General features: G+C 40.9%; 1 protein-coding gene across 2 annotated transcripts in view; it reads right to left on the reverse strand.

Annotated features, from left to right (window-relative positions):
- Positions 1–20,675, reverse strand: part of Fbxo34 (F-box protein 34) — a 72,250-nt gene that overhangs the window by 45,578 nt on the left and 5,997 nt on the right. The gene's annotated exons all lie outside the window — the stretch shown is intronic.

Genomic DNA, 20,675 nt, shown 5'->3' on the forward strand with positions numbered 1-20,675 from the left:
GCGCTGTAGACTTACCCCAAGAGGCCTGAGGATAGTAGTGCAGGCTAGGAGAGTTAGCCGGTGGTGCAGGCCCAGGGAAGCAAAGAGAGGTGAGGGCGGGGCCAGGACCAGTATAGACTTACCCCAAGAGGCCTGAGGATAGTAGTGCAGGCTAGGAGCCTTTACTTTTCTTTTGAACTCAAGATACTGAATTTTCTAGGCATATCTTAACAATGTTTTTATCTTTTTCTGTTGAAGATTTCTTTTTCTTCTCTACATCCTATTTCTCTCCTCAAACTCCTGGGCTTAGGTGAAATTCTCTCTTCTCAGCCTTTCCAGTAGCTCTCCCTCCTTTCCCTCCCTTCCAACCCCTCTCTTGATTTTTTTGTTTTTATTTTTTTGAGATAGGGTCTCCCTGTAGCTTCAGCCAGCATGGAACTCACTATGCAGGCCAGGTTGGCCCCTAGATCTGCCAGCTCCTGACTCTCCAATGCTGGGATTAAAGGTGTATACCAGCACACCCGGCCCTAAAATATATTTTATTAGCCAGGACACCATTTGTTTCTAGTTTACATATTTACATAGCTTTTTTAAAAATTATTATTAGTGTGTGTGTGTGTGTGTGTGTGTGTGTGTGTGCACGCGCGCGCAGCTATGTGTAAAGGTCAGAGGACAATTTTTGAGAGTTAGTTCTCTGGTTCTACTGGGCTCCATCTGGACTGTGCTACAAGCACTTTTACCCACTGAGCCCTATCAGCCCACCATTTTATTTAGCTTTAAAATGGACTTTTTTTTTAATTGATTTTGTGTGTGTGTGTGTGTGTGTGTGTGTGTGTGTTTCATACAGAACACCCCAAACAATCTTATTCATCTATATAAACCCATCCCCACTGGCACCCTCCCATAGCCTCCCCGCAACCCCACCCCTGTGAAGCCCATATACTCTGTCATCCCTGTTACTGCCCACTGTGTTGCCACAGTGTCCCCAGCCATTCCCAGGACAAGTCCATCTGCTGAGACTAGTCAGCCTATCTAGAGTCCCTTGTTTTAGGGAAGATCAACTCTTCTTCATCTAGCAGCAATCAGTTGCCAACATTCCTTTAGATAAGATTGGGGTCTGCCGTTCATTTTCCCAGTTCTATGCTGGGTTTTTGTCTGCCTGAGTTTGAATGGGGCTTGTGTATGCTGACACCTATGCCATAGAATCATATGAGCAGGTTCCCAGGAGCTTGTAGGACTCTGTTTCCATATGGTCATGCACCTCCTCCCTGGCTCTTACAATCTCTACGCTCCCTCTTCCAAGATGGTCCCTGAGCCTTGGGTGGATGAAGTTTAATAAAGGGGTCCTGAAATGGACTCTTATTTAACTAGAAAAGGTATCAAAGTTTGAGTTTACAAAACACAATTTAGACGTAAATGCTGTCTCCAGATTAGATGGGTGCATCATGCTTGAGCAAGAATTTGCTTAACACAGAGCCGAGTCAATGTGTAGATTGTGGTCCAACTCTGGCAGCTATAAGTTTTCATTTCTTTCCTTAAGAGTGATTTGATTTGCTTGAATTTGGTATAGAATCATTTCTGGATTTAAGGAAAACTGATTTTATAGCTTGTTATGCTAGGAGGCAGGCAGCCACAGAAAAATTCCTGATATAAAAAAGTTTCTCTTTGCTCTTAACATTGATATCCGGGGACAAACAAACCTAAAAGCAGCCTACTTTTCTCATCTTCTGTCAGCTTAGTACTGTCCACCATCACTTTATCTTCACTTCATTATTAATTAGTAAATCCTGGGGGCTAGAGAAATGGTTCAGCAGTTAAGAGCACTGGCTGTTCTTGCAGAAGACCCGGGTTCAAATCCCAGCACCCACATGGCAGCTAACAACTGTCTGTAACTCCAGTTCCAGGGGATCCAATGCTCTCTTCTGTCCTCCAAGAGCAATGTTACACACATGCAGGCATAACTCTCTACACATAAAAAAAATAAAAATAAAAAATAAGCCAGGCATGGTGGTGCATACCTTTAAGGCCAGCACTAGGGATGCAGAGGCAGGTAGATCTCTGTGAGTTCAAGGCCAGCCTGGTCTACATAGCAAGTTCCAGGCCAGCTGGGGCTACAGAGAGACCCTGTCTCAAAAAGATTTTAAAAAGTAAAAATAAAAATTAGTAAATCCTTGTGTTGGAGCACTATGACCTAGAGGTTCATGAACATTCCCTACTTGTACTCTAATACCACTAAAATACTCCCAACAACATGAAATGCTACTTAAATATTTCTTTCAAAAGGTCACTACCAGCTAGACATGGTGTCACGAGAGGCAGGGGAATCTGTATGATTTTGAGGTCAGCTAGTCTACATAGTGAGTTCCAGGCCATCCAGGGCTACACAGAGAGACCGTCTTAAAAAAGCAGTGGTGGTGGTAGTGGTGATGGTGGTGGAGGAGGAGGAAGAGAAGGAAGAGGAAGAAGAGAAGGAGGACAAAGAGGAAGAGGAATCAGCAGCAGCGGTGGCTACCATGGGCTGGAAAGCTGGCTCAGTGGTTAAGGAGCTGCTCTTCCAAAGCACTGAAGTTAAGTTGCCAGCACACTTCAGGCAGTTCACAACCACCTGTAACTCTAGCTCCAGATAATCTGATGTCATCTCCTGGCCTCCTAGGGCACCCAACATACATGTGGCATACACTCACACATAAAAATAAATCTTTTATTAAAGAGTTACTACCAGATTTTTTTTTCTAAAGTAATACTAAATTTTGCCAATTTATATACAGAATGTAGGTCCAGATTAGTAGCTATTATCAACTTAATCTTATGCAAAACTTTGTGTTAACACTGCAGTACTTTAAGTAAATAATACTTCTGGCTTCTAGAAAGTTCATGACTTTAGGGAAGGTTGGTTTCTTGCCACCTCCATCCATTCCCATCTCATTCTCCCTCAAAAAAAAAAAAAAAAAAAAAAAAAAACAGCTTGAAGTTTTATTCTGTTTTGAAACAGTTTGCTTTTTCCATCCTGAGTTTTCCCAAACTATTTCAGGGTTCTGACAATCCTGCCAGTGACTAAGTCTCCTCCTGGGAACAGCTACCTCATTATCACTATTACAAACAGTCACTCCTAATACTGACAAAGATCTGGAAAGTCATTGTAACTTTGGGAATGCAAATCCCACCCTACCGAGTCTAAAGATAAATGTATTACACATGGAATAACAGGTTCACCATAGGACAGAACTCAAACAATCAGTGTGCCAATTAAGCTATTGGGTTTTTTGTGTATTTCTAATTCTTACTGTTATTAAGAATTTATTACTAGTTCCTCATTATCAGTTAATCCAAGAATTACTGTCAAACAACTCTTTCTCTTTTCCCCTCTTCTCTTCTCTCCCTCTCTCCCTCCTCCTTCCCCTACAGCAGCAACTGCCCCCATGTGTTTAGAGTAATACAGCTTCCCAGCTGACCTTCTGTTTCAGAAATACTTTGTGCAGTAAATGTGCTATGTGGGTAACTTCTGTTCTTGGGAAACTAGTCCTCCTGCTTGGAAAATCCACAGTAGATACCCTCAAATAAGAGGTACATCCCTCAAGTGGAACACTGCTTACGAACTTAATTCTTCCAAAAAGTATATCCGAAATAGAGATGAAAATAAATCAATAAAAAAGAAAACCAGATGACTACAATCACAAATTTATCTTCACTATCACACTTCACTTTTCTCTAACTTACTCAGTATTTGAGAAATGTGACATAACCATAGACCATCATTCTGCTAGAGGGAACACCCTAGTCCACACAGAGCACTCCACCCCACCCCAAAAGAGGTGTCAAGAAAAAATTTTCCCATCAACCAGAAAACCATAAACTCCTTCGGCAGTGTAAAAAGGCTTTTTTCAGAATATTTTAAACCAAAGTGGGTGTAGATATCGTTCACAAGAAAAAACCTATTACAGAATTCAAACTAGGGCCTCAGGCATGCTAGTTAAATACTCTAGTACTGAGCCATATGCCCAGTCCACCTTTTCCTTTTTTTTGTATGTATTTATTTTTGATTATGTGAACTGTGTGGGTTTGTGCTCATGAATGCAGTGGAGGCCGGAAGAGGGGCGTCAAATCCCCCAGAACAGGAGTTAACAGGTGGCAACCTGACATGGGTGCTGGGAACCGAATTTTGGTCCTCTGCAAGAGCAGTATGTGCTCTTAACTGCTGAGTCATCTCTCTAGCCAGCTGTTCCCTTTTAATGTATTAAATAACAAGCTCTAGTAAGTCTATTAATTAATTTCCAAGTTGTGACCAGCATAGCCACAAGATGTCTGCAGCAAGCAGGATATGTTAAGAAGTTACTCATAAGCCAGGCATGGTGGTGCATACCTTTAGGCCCAGCACTCAGGAGGCAGAGGTAGGCGGATCTTTGTGAGTTCGAGGCCAGTTTGGTCCACATAGTGAGTTCCAGGCCAGCTGGGGCTACAGGGAGACCAGACCCTGTCCCAAAAAGACAAAAAAAAAAAGAGAGAGAAAGAAAAGAAATTACTCATAATCTCTATTGATGACAATGTCAAAGGTGCTAACACTTCTGGAGTTGGCAAGAAATGCTAAATTTCATTAGAAATGAGTGGAAATGGAGGCTAGAGATATGGCTCAGAGGTTAAGAGCACTGGCTGCTCTTGCAGAGGACCCAAGTTTGATTCCCAGCACCCACATGGTGGCTAACAACTGTCTGTAGCTCCAGTTCCAGGGGATCTGCCTTTTCTGACCTCTGTAGGCACTGCATGACATGGATGCACTTACACACCATGAAGGCAATACACTGATACACATAAAAATAAACTATTTTTTCAAAGAAATGAGTGAAAACAAATACTTGTGTCATCCCTCCCCATACTTGTCCAATTCCCCATCCCCACCCAAAGCTTTTAAAACATAATCAGCAGGCCAACAAGATGACTAAATTTAAGAACCTGAATTCAATTCCCAGATCCTAAGGTAGGAGAGAACCAATTCCCAAAAGTTGACTTCTGGCTTACACACAAGTGCATGGCACACGTGTACATGCACTCCTCCCCCATACACACACTAAAAATGAAATATTAAAAAATAAAATCAGTGTGGCACATTAAACAAGGTATTGGGAACATCTCCTGCAATCTCTTCATTTAAAGATAAGGAAACTAAGCAGGAATTTAAGATATTAATTGCCTGAACTATCTGAACTCCCAAATCACTGGGTATTGTTTACAGTAAACCATTTTCTCCTGAAAATCTGATCCTCAAATCTAGTAATACTTAATACTTATGATACAGTGTAAAGAACAATATATTTCAAGATAACAAAACAGTTTCAGTTTGTACCTTACTGTGCTGGATAGCTTTAGTGCCAACTTGACACACCTGGGTTGAGGGAGCCCCAATTGGGGAATTGCCTCCATTGGACCAGCCTATGGCCATGTTTGTGGGGGAATTTTCTTGATTTAGGCGGGCCTATGTTGTATAAGAAAGCAGGTTGAGCAGGGGCCAGGAGAGCAAGCCAGTAAGTAGCGTTCCTCCATGGCCTGTGCTCTAGCTCCTGCCTCCAGGTTTCTGCCCTGAGTTCCTACCTTGGGCTCCCTTAGTGATGAACTGTGACCTGGGAGTTGCAAGCCAAATAAAACCTTTCCTCCCCAAGTTGGTATTAGTCAGAGTATTATGTCACAGCAATGAAGAAACAAACAAGGACACTTACTTTCACACATATAAAATCAAAGGTAATTACCTAATTCTGAAATAATCATAACTTGAAATACATTTTTTTGAGACAAGGTGTCACTACGTAGCCCCAGTTGGTCTGGAACTCACTATGTAGACCAGGCTGGTGTCCATCTCACAGAGATCCACCTGCCTCTGCCTCCCCAGTACTGGGATTATAGGCATGCATCACTATGCCCAGCCCTTGAAATGTAAGTTTTAAAATCCATTTATTATGGCAGTACAGTACCCTTAAAAGGCAGGGTTATTATTAGTGCACTCCTTGAGAAATCAAAGGTGCCAGCTCTTTTCTTCTTGGTGTACTGCATCCTCAAATTCTGATTTACATTATACAGTTAATATTTTGTTATCCACTGAATTTGCTAAAGGAGAAATTGACGTTGAAAATAAGCCACTTAAAGAAAGGTTTAAAAGACGGGAGGGGAGTTGTTGAGTTGGCTTAGTTGGTAAAGACACCTGCTGCCAAGTCTGATGACCTGAGTTCAGTCTCTGGAACCCATATGGTAGGAGAGAACCAACTTCCAAAAGTTGTCCTCAGACCACCACACTTATGACAGGCATGTGCCCCCCCCCAAGAAAATAAATAAATGGGGGGGGCTGGGTTAAGAGAATTTGCTGCTCTTCCAGAGGACCCAAATTTGGTTCCTACCACTCACATCAGGCAGTTCACATCCACCTGTGATTGCAGCTACAAGGAGTCCAATGGCCTCTTCTAGCCTCTGTAGGTATCTGTGCATTCAATAACATATACATATAAATTTTTTAAATTGTTTTAATCTTTAAAGAGGGGAGTGGGCTGGGGATTTAGCAGCTCAGTGGTAGAGCACTTGCCTAAAAATCCTAGATCCAGTACCCAGAACAAAAAAAGAAAAAATAAAACAAAATCATAAAGTGATTATATTAATATATATATGTGTGTGTGAATATATATATATATATATATGAACTGGCTTTATTATGAGATATGTGCCTGAAATTCTAGGCAAAATACCCTTTTTCTCTGATTCCCCCATTTGTGAATCAGTAAAATGGGAATATGTGCTAGGAACCACATAAAAGGGCTATGAAGGTCATGATCAGTTTCTTCTCCTCAAGAGACCAGTAAGAAGATTCAATTCAGAGGAAACCTAAAGCAATAAAGAAGTTTTCTCAATGTCTGCACTGTGGATATTTATTTTCTCTTTTCATATCACTTATTATATATAATAAAGGGCTAGGTATTGTAGTACATGCCAATAATCCTAACACTTAGGTATCAGTAACAAGACGATCACCAAAGATTCAAGGCCAGCCTGGTCTACAAAGTGAAACCCTGTCTCAAAACAAAAATTCAAAAAGAAAATAAAATTTTAATATAGTACGACACAAATAACGTATTTTTCTCATGTCAGCAAAAACTTTCTCAGCTATTTAAATGTCAAACAGTCAACTGTTTTTTTTCCCATGGAACCTCCTTGTTTAAAACACATTAACAGCTGGACATAGTAGTACACACGTATAATTCCAGAACTCTGAACGCTGAGGCAGAAAGATGGGAATTCAAAGTCAGACTGGGCTATATAGAAAGCCTCTTTCTCAAATAAAACAAAATGAAATGAGACAAAACAAAACATACATACATACACAAACACATGCATATGGACATGTATGTGAGGTAACACAATACAGATGTACATTAACAAGTGAAAGGGAAATTACTTGGCTGGGGTGTTGGTACATGCCTGTAATCCCAGTACTCTTTTGAAGGCAGAGGCAGGAAGATCACCATGAATTCAAGGCCAGCATGGTCTACATGGTGAGTTTTGGGCTAAGCAGAACTACATAAGGAGACAGTCAAAAAGAAACAACCCTCCCTTCCCCCCAAAGGGGGAAAATCTACAGCAAATAAAAGTAAATAAACATCTACAGAGTACCACAACTGGTCACAAAGACACTGTGAATTACCCAAGCCTAACTGGCACACCTACATTGCAACCTCTACCCCTAAGGCTCACAGAATATAGAACAAGGGGTAAAGAGGACAACTAATGAGTATCTCAATTCTCATAAATGAAGCTCCCTCATGCAACAGAGGACCAGGAATGTAAAAAGGTCACAAATGGCCAAAGTGTAGAGAAGAGTCTGCAGAATGCTAGTCCTTGGACAGGACTCCTATATTAAACTTCACTCACCCAGGGCTCAAGGACCAATGCAGAAGAGGAGGCAGAAAGATTTTAAGAGCCAGGGAGGTACATGACCATATGGAAATAAAGAGTCCTACAAGCTCCTGGGACTCTGTTCATATGAACAAGACCCATGCAAACTCAAGCAGACAAAAACCCAGCATAGACATGGGGAAATGGACAGCATATCCCAATCTTAGCTGAAGAAATATTGGCAACTGATTACTGCTGGGTGAGGAAGAGCTGATCTTCCTAAAGTGAGAGACTCTAGATAGGCTGACTAGACCTCAGCAGATGAACTTGTACTGAGGAATGTCTGAGGACACTAACTTGACACAATAGGCCTTAACACAATGACAGAATGTATGAATTCCAGTGGGGGGGGCTATGGGAGGGTGCCAGTGGGGAAGGGGGTTTAAAGATTTTAAAGATAATTAAGATTGATTGTATGAAATACACAAAAATTCAATTAAAAAAATTTTTTAAATAAACATCTGAAGGACAAGAGTCACACAAAATTACTTAAATGCTTAAGTATTTTAAACATACAAGTGAAAAAAAAATTCCCACAAGCAAGGCCACTCAACTTTCCACACATTTTGTTTAGCTCGCCACCATGAAACAAACAGATCCAAAGAGAAGCCAGGAACAGTAAGTAGCCCATGCCTAAGTCCTAGCTCAGGAGGCTGAGGCAGATGGGAGACTGAAGCCAACCTGAACAACACAGTAAGACCAAAAAATAAAAATAAAAATAAATAAATAAAAGTAGTTGCTGTACTGTACACACATTAAAGTTATAGTGAACATGTTTTAGTTGACTAGGAACACTGTACAGAAAATATAGTAGGTAGTTCAGGGAACACAAAAGGCCAAAAATACAAAGCAGATTTACTAAACACTAAGAGCAGAACCTTATCTGTCATGCTCTTCTGTTGCACCCTTTTTTATTTGTAGCAGTAACTGCAAGCTGTTTAAAAGACAATGGCAATGTTATTAAAAGTACCTTCATGCTGTGCCAAAGCACATATACATGGCAATTCTGAACAATAAGTCTTACGTTCATGAGAGCAAAGGTTGTAGCCAAATGATATGGGTGGATACCACACTAAATCTTGGAATTAGCTAATAGGATATAGGAAAAATGATCCTCCTGCCAATGAAGAAGTGTCCTCCTTTATACAATAAAAATTTTTACCACTTGAAAAGCAGTATTCAAAGACATGTTATGACCAGTTTTAAGCACAATGAGTTAAAAAGACCATGTATTATTTCCTTGGATAATCTATAAACTTAAAACTCTATGTACTAGACAGTATATATGATATATAATTTTTTAAAAGATACTATGCAGAAGCAACTGCAGAGAAACCTTTCAAAATATTCAGTTATTATAACTAGAATATACTGCTGTATTTCAGAAACATGTACTATGAGTAGGAATTGAACAAAGGCCCCAGGCAGAAACATAACACCAAAAGCTTGGTTTGCTGTGGGTGTTCTACTGCTTTTGTATCTCAGGGAGCAAAATTCTTTTTGTCTATTGTTTTCCTAACTCCATTTTCCTAATTGTATAAAGTTTAAAGTGATAAACAATTCTTTTTCATAGTGTTCACATAACTCAATTTAATGCCTTAATTCCAAGCACAGTAGAAGCTCAAATTGTTTTAAATGACTGGTTGGGAAAAGAAGACTGTGTACACACACACACACACACTCTCTCTCTTGCTCTCTCTCTCGTAGGCCTCTCAGAATATAAAGTTCATCTGATGGCACACTGAGCTGCTGTAGCACTTTGCACAGGTCTTGAAATGACCCTTGATCTGTCACTGCAGCCTAATAATGTATTGTACAATATGTTCAGTCAAAAATCAATCATTTGCTAGGCATGGTGGTGCATGCCTTTAACTGAAGCACTTGGGAGGCAGAGACAGACTAGTCTTTGTGAGATCGAGGTCAGTCTGGTCTACATAAGAAAGCTGGGGCTACAGGGAGAACCTCTCTCATATATATATATATATATATGTGTGTGTGTGTGTGTGTGTGTGTGTATGTATATATATATATACATACACACACACACTATAATCATTTTGTTTGATGCCTGTTAATTGGCTTCAAAACAAAAATTAAAAGGGAAAAAACATCAACAATGATAACTATGAGTTTACAATCAAATCATACAGCAGTATACACAGATGTAGTATACATAAAATATATATGATTAGCAGTTAAAGCATTGAAAAATAGGTATAAAAATCAGATTTGGGGAGAAAACCCACTATTGAGCTGATCTGGTAAAAAAAAAATTATAATAAACAATTGTATATAATTCATTTTAAAAACATCTTCCAGCAGTAGGGATTTTGGATTTTTGGTTTGCTTTGGTTTGTATTTGGTTTATTTTGAGAGAGTCTCAAGTAACCTGCTATGTTGCTGAGGATGGCCTTAAACTTTTTGGGGGGGGTCTTTCTGAGTCAAGGTATCCCTGTAGCCCCAACTGGCCTGGAACTCACTACGTAGACCAGACTGGTCTTGAACTCACAGAGATCCGCCTATCTCTGCCTCCAGAGTGCTGGGATTAAAGGCATGCACCACCACACCTGGCTTGGCCTTGAACTCTTGATCCTTCAGTTTCTACCTTCTAAAGAACTGTGATTACAGGCATCCACCATCAACCAGGCTTTCAGATGCAGCTCATTTTTAAATATTTATTTATTGGGGCATGTGTGTGCCTTGGTGGATGTGTGGAAGCCAGAGGACAACCTCTGGGAGTCAGTTCTCTCCTTCCACCATGTAGGTCCCAGGGACAGAACTCAAGTTGTCAGACTTGGCAGCAAGCACCTTTACCTGCTGAGTCATCTCGCTGGCCCAACAGCTGCAGTTCTCATGTACTAATGTATTTCAGGCTGTCAGTGCAAAAGACACATACTGCTCAAACATAAATTGAAATTAAAAGGAAAATGCCTTCTTAAGCTTTTTAAAAAAATAACAAAAAGCCAAAAAAAAAAAAAAAAAACCCAAAGGATTAAAGCTCCTTTTGGGTTTGTGCTCTACATTTAGCATCTCTTGATAGGACTTAGTGCTGGGGATCAAAACCAGGCTCTCATGAATGCTAAGCAAGGGAGACTGAACTGGATTTTCTCCAGGAGCATTTGGCCAGGGGTTAAGTACTAGAGTTTAATGGAAAAATATGTTAATTTTACATTGATCTTGGTTACAAATGTTTATGTTTTGGGTTTTTTTTTTTTTTTTTTTTGCTTCTTTTAAACAACTAAAGCTGTCAGGGACTGGTGGGGCCAGCAGGCTCTCAGACTCTTCAACCATGTAATGTATGTAATGTACAATTACGTAAGGAATGAAAGAGACCAGGGCTGGACTCAGGGCACTTCGGTCACCTTCAGTCTCCACACCCCCAACCAAGGTCTGGCTGTGCTCTAAGTGGCATTGTCAGTCCTCAGGTCTCAAAAGGCATCGGCAATCAGAGCTTCGACTGTGCCACTTCCACAGGGCCACAAGAGCTACTTCCTTCTACCATGCAGGTCCTGGGGACTAAACTCAGGTCATCAGACTTGGTGGCAAGCACCTTCACCTGCTGAGCTCTCTCATTGGCCCCCAAATAATTACTTCTTTGGCAATCAATTGAGCTGTCCTCATGACAGCCAGTCATGGATGCTCTAACCCTCTCACAACCAGAAAGACTTCCTTTTCTCAAATTTTATTTATTATTTTTAATCTTATGTGTCTATTGCCTGAATAAGTGCACCTGTGTCATGCAATGCCCGTGTAGTCAGAAGAAGGCGTTGGGTTCCCCTGGAACTGTAGTTATGGACAGCTCTTAGCCACCATGTGGGTGCTAGGAATCAAACCCAGGTCCTCTGCAAGAGCAGCCAGGGCTCTTAACTACTGAGCCATCTCTCCAGCCCCCAGAAAGGCTTTCTTTCAGCCTGACAATCTAAGGAGACTTTAGTCACAGAAAATGCTGTAACAGTTACAAAACCAGACATTGCTTCTGCTTCAAAAAGTTTCTGCATTAACCAGTCTCCTGCTTCAGCCACATTTATTCCAGATGTACTGTGAGAGTCCTAGGAAACTTTGCTTCCAAGACAGCTTCAGATGACACCCATTGCAGAGGGCTCTGACCACCGTGTAAAAGCTCCTACTCCTCTCTGGGTACCTCCCTGTTCATGACAGACAGGATAGGCAAGCCAAGTATTCCTGTGAAGTCTGGTATGATTACACAAAAAGCTTGTGGTTAGCAGACCTAAGACTGCATGCATGGCTGGCTATATAAAACCAGCACTCCCCTCAAGTGGTTTGGTCCATGCTCTCGTATACACTGCTTCCCAGGCTGCAGCATAGGCTCCAGGAAAACTTAGTCCAGTGGCCCTGGTTTCACTGCCCATTCATGATCGTTTACTGCAGGGTAGGGTGGGCAGAGATGGTTGCATGAAGAGCAGGTAACATAAAGGGCAGCTGGCCCCAAGCATACCAACTAGAGAGTGGCTGAAAAGTTAAGAGCAGCCGCAAGAGACAGCCAAAATGTGGGTATCACACAAATATCCATCAACTAAGCAACAAATAAAATTGTAGTATATTCATACAATGGATTATTTGGTCATAAAACGGTATGATGTTGGGTCAGTCGTGGTGGTGCACACTTTTAATCCCAGCACTTGGGAGGCAGAGGCAGGCAGATCTCTGTGAGATCGAGGCCAGCCTGGTCTACATAGTGAGTTCCAGGCCAGCTGGGGCTACAAAGAGACCCTGTATCAAAAAGATTAAAAGAAAAAAAAGTGAAGAATGATTGGCTTCTGGCCTCCGTGTGCATTAGCCACATACATGTACACACATATAGCACATACAAATAAATAAATCAACTTCAGGCAACACAGGCAAGGTAAAGATTTCTAAAACAAGACTACTATAGTGACCCAAGGTGATATGTTGGTAACATACAATATTTTAAGTAACTGAGTTCATTCATAATATAGACTAAGTCTTTAAAACAGGTAAAGGAAGAAAATTAAAAATTATTCATCTTTGGCTGGGCGTGGTAGCACACGCCTTTAATCTCAGCACTTGGGAGGCAGAGGCAGGCGGATTTCTGTGAGTTCAAGGCCAGCCTGGTCTACATAGTGAGTTCCAGGACAGCTGGGGCTACAGGAAGACCCTATCTCAAAAAGACCAAAAAAAAAAAAAAATTCATCTTTTAGATTTAGATTCACAAGTAAAAGAGTAACAATTTAAGTTGTCACTTAAATTTCAAGACCATTAAATTGCTTTTTTTTTTAAAGTTCTAAGCCACCACTTCCCCCCTCCCCGACCTTTTTTTTTAAGACAGGGCCTCACTATGTAGTCCTGAGTGGCCTGGAACTCATTATGTAGACCAGGCTAGACTTAACTCAGCTATCCTCAGCTTCCTGAGATTAAAGGCATGTACCACATACCTGAACTTCCCTGAAAATTTTAAAGTAAGAGTGTTTTATATAGTACTTCAAAATATATGCAATGTAAAATTTCATTTTAATTTGAGGAAAAATTATAACTTACCAGCTAATAAAACAAAAAAATGTGAACCTTCCAGTAAAGTTATCTATACAATCAATTTATAATTACCAAAGGGAGTGTCACACAAGATATTAAAGGAAAAGAATATTAGAACACAGAAGAATTCTCAAAGACTACTATTTGTCAAAGAATGTAAAAATCTGTAATACTGTGCTACGAAAAAAGGTGACAGAATTTAGTCAGGCCTAGTGGACATGCCTGTAATCTGAGCTTTAGGACTGCGTGGTCTACAAAGAAAGGCCCTGTCTCAAACAAACAAATGAGAAAGCTAATTAAAGCACTGAGTATTAATGCCTAGTATATAAAATATGCTGTACTTTTCTCAGGAAATAATAGGCCTTGAAATTCTATAAACTGCCAGGTGTGGTGGTACACACCTTTAATCCCAGCACTCAGGAGCAGAGGCAGGCAAATCTCTTTGAGTTCCAGACCCCTGCTGGGGCTACCAGAAGACCCTGTCTAAAAAAGATTAAAAAAAAAAAATTTTACAAACTGAAATGGTCTCATTTCCATTTTATCAAGTAATCATTATCACATGTTAAAGGAAATGTCAAAAGAAGATTCCTTAGAAAGCTTAAAGCTCTCAGGTCCTCTTTGTAGCATCCTGAAAAGTTCTTCACTAGGAAAGTTGACAGCCTGAACTACAGAAACCTATTCCCTATAGCCAAAGTGACTATGAAGGTACTGAGAACCTCCAGAGACTAAGCCTGATGCCTGAACTTGAAATAAGATCGCTTGCCCTACTTTGGAAACTGGTCTGCCTCCCCTGGTTCACCAGCAATAAAGTGAATGGGTCCTCTGAGACATCCTTATCAAACTCACATTTTATCTTCAGAAACTCCAGCTAATCAATAATTACCTCTGTAGTTCCAAGAGTGGTTTTATGGCTTGAAATGAACAATTCTATAAACATAATTATTTTAACTTTTAAAAAACACTTTCCTAGCACACAAGGCCCTGGGTTTAATCCCCAACACCACAAATGATAATACACTAACTCCTACAACTGAATCTGCTAAAACTGTATCTCGAAATTAGCCAACAGAGTAGAAAATGAGCACCTTTACCCACTGAGCAATTTTGTCAGCCCCACTGAAAATCTTTTCACTTGGGTGGGGATGTAGCTCAATGGTAGACTGCTTACCAGCCTAGTATGTGTAAAGCCTTAGGTTCAATCTCCAAAACCACACACATTTTTTTTTTCTAAGCCATGCATGATGGCACATGCCTTTAAACCCAGCACTTGTGAGGCAGAGGTAGGTAGATCTCTGTGAGTTTGAGGACAGGCTGGTCTACCTAGAGAGTTCCAGGCCCACCAGAGCTACACAGTGAGACCCTCCTGTCTCAAAAAAACAAACAAAAAAAATTTAAAATAAATTACATGTATGACTCACATTGTGTATCTTTTTTATTTTAAATTTTCTATTTATTATTTTTATTTTATGTGTATGAGTGTGTGCTGGATAGTTTTAGTGTCAACTTGACATACCTGGGTTGAGGGAGCCTCGACTGGGGAATTACCTCTATTGGACTGGCCTGTGGCCATGTCTGAGGGGCATCTTCTTGATGAGTGATGTGGGAGGGCCCAGCCCACTGTGGGTGGTGCCACCCCTGGGCAGGTAGGCCTGTGTTACGTAAGAAAGCAGGCTGAGCAGGGGGCAGGGGGAGCAAGCCAGTAAGCAGCGTTCCTCCATGGCCTGTGCTCCAGCTCCTTCTTCCAGGTTCCTGCCCTGAGTTCCTACCTTGGGCTCCCTGATGAACTACAACCTGGGAGATGTAAGCTGAATAAACAAACCCTTTCCTCCCCAAGTTGGTAGTGGTCAGAGTGTTTTGTCACAGCAATGAAGAACAAACTAGGACAGAGTGCTTTGCCCGCATGTATGTAAGTGCACCATGTGTGTGCAATGCCTATAGAGGCCAGAAGATGGTTTTGAACTGGAACTGGAGTTATGGACAGTTAGCCTCCACATGGTGCTGGGAATCAAACCTGGGTCCTCTGCAAGAACAGACAGTGCTCTTAAGTGCTGAATCATCTCTCCAGCCCCTCACATTATTTCTATTAGACAGCACTGCTCTGTATAGTTAACTCTTCTGACACTCTATTCCCATTATTAACATCTTATAAATGATAAAAAGAGGAAATATAAGTTTCAATGGTTTTCTCCAGTTCAGTGCACTAGAGGCTTATGATACCAGCAGAGATTAGGCAAGAAAAGACAAATTCACTAAAATGTAATGACTGCTTGAAGAATGGCAGCAATGGAGAGGATGGACTAAGGATAATAGAATGGATGGATACCCAGCATCCATTGGCCCCTGGTTTTAGGAATCCATTCCTCTTAGTAGTGCTATTTTGATAGTGTATTAGTTATTTTTCTGTTGCTGTGATAAAACAACTTAAGGGTTTATTTGGCTTACTATTCCAGAGTCCTCACGGTGGGAAAGTCATGGCAACAGAAAAGGAAAGAATGGACACAGGAGCAGAAAGCTGGCTGATCACATTGTCATCCACACACAAGAAGCAGAGAGAGGGAACAGGAAGTGAAGCAAGGCTATAAACCCTCAAAGCCCACCCCTAGTAACACACTTCCTCCAGCAAGGCTCCACATCCTAAGTTCCTAATTCTATAGCCTTTCCAAACAGCACCACCAATGCGGACAAAGTGTTCAACTAAACACATGAGCCTATTTCTCATTTAAACCACAACAGACAGGAATGATCCCTAGACTAGACAAATTGGCATATCCAGTTTCTCTAGCCTTAATAGTTGGTTCAGAAATGTAACCCAAAGTCAATGAGACACATGAAAACATTTCTTGCCCTTCTAACAACAACTCCTCTCTTATCTCAATGATTAAGCAGGTACTCCAAGGGTTTATGGAAAGAATTCAGTATGCCAATAAAATCAGATGAGGAAAAAGAATTACGTTTACTTTCACTAACCTCTGAATGAAACAGTATTTCCTTCTATTGTGAATTCAAGTAACACATCATAATAATATTGGCTGTCTCTGTCACTCTGTCATCCATAGATTCCCTGGTATTTTCCTCCCACATGATCATTAGTTATAGATATCTCCAAATTGCAATAATGATCAATACCACTTGGACATTATTAGATTCATACTACAACTTTTTAACAAAGCATTATAAATTAGTGTCTTATAATTCAAAAAAAAATAACTGTAGCTTAATATAACTGGCTTTCTTTGTAGTCTTATGTACTTAATTTCAAAGTATTTCTCAAGAGAAGGGGGTCTCATAGGCTTCAGACTGCAAAAGTGTCTATGGAACAAAATAAGAGCCCATTCCATAGTTTCTGCAGAACTCTCTTTCCCCTCTGGACACCACATAAAGACACAGGAGTTGAACCATGACCAAAAAGGGACAAACAGCATAAAAGAGCTCGTTAAATAAAGAAAGGAAGCAAATAATAAGGTCTGACACACAAGTACTCAGTCAAGCTTCACCTCTGAACTTCTCACTATTGCCTGCCAGTGAATGAGCTGGCTTTCTGTTATAACACTTTTTTTTTTAATTTTATGTATAAGTATTTCACATTGCTTGTATGGATGTAAATGCACCCATGCTGTGTAATGCCATGTGGAGGTCAGAAGAGGGTGTCAGATTCCCTGCAACCGGAGTTATGGATGGTTGTTAGCTGTCATGTGGGAACCAAACTCAGGTCTTCTGCAAGAGCAGTGTGCTCTTAACTGCTGAGCCATCTCGCCAGCCCTCTTGTTATAACATCTCTTTCTTCTTTTTTTAATTTTTATTATTCTTATGTGTATGAGTCCACTGCCTGCACGTATGTAAGTGTACCCATGTCGTGCAATACCCATACCTGGGTTCAAGTTCCAGTACCCACATACCGATACCCTCTTCTGGCCTCTGCAGACATTGCATGCCATGGGTGCACTTACATACATGCAGGCAATACACTCATACACATAAAATAATAATAAAAATAAAGTATTTTTAAAAGGCAATCTGGGAAAATGAGTTCATTTTATAGAGTATATGCAGACTCATTCCAATCATATCACAAGGAAGCAAAGGTTTCATTTGAAGGCAAAAAGAAATAACATGACCCTTTTCTCCAAAGAAGTTAAGCTTGCATTAAAGACAGTTTTGGCAGCTTCTGGTTGAAACCCCAGTCCTAGAGTCTGTCCTAGCAGTAGCCCAATTAGCAGGCAAGTTCTGCACTGTCATTCTGGGGTTGTTCCAAGAAGTTCAACTTAATCTGTATATTCAGCCTGACGTTTATATATCTTTCTTTCTCAGTAAATCCCCTTTGTTACAACGACGAGAGGGAATACTCTTGCCACAGACCCTTGAACAGTAAATACAAAGTAAACAGAGATACACAAAAGCAACTATCTCCTTCGTAGTTAGACAGCTGGGAAGTTAACGGCTATGGAAACAGATAAAATGACCTGAACAGAAATGACAACTGAGACACTCTAAAAGTTAAGTGCCAAGAGCACACTTTGGATAGTCTGGATCTGGTAAGAAAGAACAGCCAGCAAAGATGAGGAAACAGAGCCAGGCCAAGAAACAAGAGAGGAGAGAACACAAGAAATAATGATATCTACCAAACTGAGTACCTAAGATGATAAGAGGATAAAGACGTCACTAAAAGAATCTGCTTTTTCACATTACTTCTTTCCCCAGAAATTGTCACTAAAGAATACTCAGACTCCCAACACTCATCTACTACTGTTCCTTTACACCAAAATTTCCAATCAGTCATTTTAAAAAGGAAAAAAAAAATTCTCTGGACTCTAATAATGCTGAGAGTAGGCAATCTATGAACAGAAATTCATTTCTCACAGTTCTGGAAGCCGGGAAATCCAGCAGATTTGGGGTCTAGAGACCCTTTCTTGTAACTGGCATCTTCTTAACATGTTCTCACGTGGCAGCAAGACTCTCATACAAGGGCATTATTCTTCTCCCTGAGGGTCACTTAATCACATCCTGAGGTTCTCGGCTTCACAAGTACTTCACTGGAGATTAGGTTTCAACACCCAAATTGGGGAGGTGGGGGAGCCACATTCAAAGCAAAGCATTCCACCCCTAGTCCTCCAAAGGTCATATCTTCCTCACATGCAAAATATATTCATTCCTTCTTAGCAACAGCCCCAAATAGCTTAACTAATTCCAGCAACAACTCAAAACTCTAAAGCCCAGAGTTTCATCTAAATCAGATATTAAGGAGAATCAAAGGTGTGATTCATCATGAAGCAAACTGCTCTCTAGCCACCATCCTGTAAAATCAAACAAGCTATGTGCTTCCAAAATACAGTACTGAGTCAGACACAATACTAAAAGGGAGAAGTGAAGAGATCAGTCTCAGTACATTCGAAACCCAACAAGCACATTAAATCTTAAGGCCCCAGAATAGCCTCTCTGACTTGATATCCTCTGCCCTCCAGACAAACTGTGCTGGAGACTGGACCCCTAAGGATCCAAGTAGCCACTCCCATGGCTTTGCTGGACATAGTCCATGATGCAGAGCACATCAGGCTAGAGCTGCTAACTGGAGGCTCTTCAGGAGCCTTGGGGGCAAGTTCCATCCCTCCCTGGGGGCTCCATTATCCTTTGCCTTAGTGGGGGATCTACATAGTGGGGGTTCTCTGTCTAGGCTCCAAAGCTCTCCAGAGAATCCTTTGAAACCTAGGTGAAGAAAGCAATGCCCAGTGTGTGTGTGCTCTCTGTGTCTGTGTCTCTCTGTCTCTCTCTCTCTTTCACACACACACACACACACACACACACACACACACACACAAGCAGTTTATGCACTCTGCCAAAGTTTAAGACCTCCAGAGAAGTAGCCATATACCATACCTGGACCTGGAGTAGTCAACGAATACAACACTAGAATGTAAGGAACAGAACCTTGAAATCATTCTGCCTCAGAGACAGTGGCATCCACAGGGCCTGTGATGGACAGGGCAGCTCTAAAGATCTCTGGCATGCCTTTGGGATTACTGTCTTGATGACTAGTACCTGGCAGCATCCATCTACCCACACTAATCTCTTTATGCAAAGTTCACCTGACCAAACCCTGAATACTCTCTACTGAACATACTTTTTCATTCTTCATAACATGAGCAGTCTGAAATCTTTCAAATAAATCTTTAAGATTCCCTTCTGTTTTGATTGTAAACTCTACCTATAATTTGTCACCCCTTGTTTTACTAAAAGCAGTCAAGAGAAGCCATGTTGACCCTCAACAATTTGCTTAGGTATTCTTTAGGTATTTTTTGTCGAACACTCCATTTTATTACTCACAAACTGTTTTCCACAGGACATAAGCACAATTCAGTCCAAGTTCTTTACCACTTTAAAAGCAAAGACTGCCTTTCCTCTAGTTTCCAACATGTTCCTCATTTCCATCTGAGCGTCACTACAATTGTCTAGAAGGTTCCTCTCACAGCAGCCCACTCCAAAACTTTTCCAACTTCTACCCATTAATTAACTCCGACACCATCTCCACATTTTAAGCTATTACCTCCAGGTACTATTCTCTGTCTTTGCTTATCAAGTTGCTAAAACAAAATACTGTGCACTGGCAATTTTTGTTTTTGTTTTTTTATAAGACAGGGTCTCCTTTGTAGCCGCAGGTGGCCTGAACTCACCATGGCTGACAGGCTGGCCTCGATCTCAGAAATGAGATTCACCTGCCTCTGCTTCCTAAGTGCCGGGATTAAAGGTGAGCGCTAACACGCCCAGCTACTGGGTACTTTATAAACAGAAATGTACAGTTCAGTTCTGGGAGCCAGAAAGTTCAAGATCTAAGCTAAGTGTCATTCCTCATAGAAGGTATCTTCTTGCTACTTCCTCACAAGATGAAAAGGTCAAACAGTTCTCTGAAGCCTATTTTATAAAGGTACTACTCCCAGGCTAGAGAGATGGCTGTTCTTGCAGAGGACCTGGGTTAAGTTCCCAGCACCCACATGGTGGCTAACAATTGTTTGTAACTCCAGTTCCAGGGGATCTGATGCCCTCTTCTGTCCTCTGAATGCACTGCACGGCAGGAGTGCACTTGCACACATGCAGGCAATACACACATACACATAAAATAAAATAAAGCAAAAAAAAACCCAAAAAACAAAAACCCACATTTTTTTTTAAAGGCACTACTCCCATCACCTCCAAAAGGTGATGCCTCTAAATGGTCTTCATTTGTTTATTCTTAACACCCAGCATAATGCTGCCCAAATGTGCTCTAA

The sequence above is a fragment of the Nannospalax galili genome, unplaced genomic scaffold (genome assembly GCF_000622305.1).
Source record: "Nannospalax galili isolate Female #2095 unplaced genomic scaffold, S.galili_v1.0 scaffold336, whole genome shotgun sequence".
Taxonomy (NCBI): Eukaryota; Metazoa; Chordata; class Mammalia; order Rodentia; family Spalacidae; genus Nannospalax; species Nannospalax galili.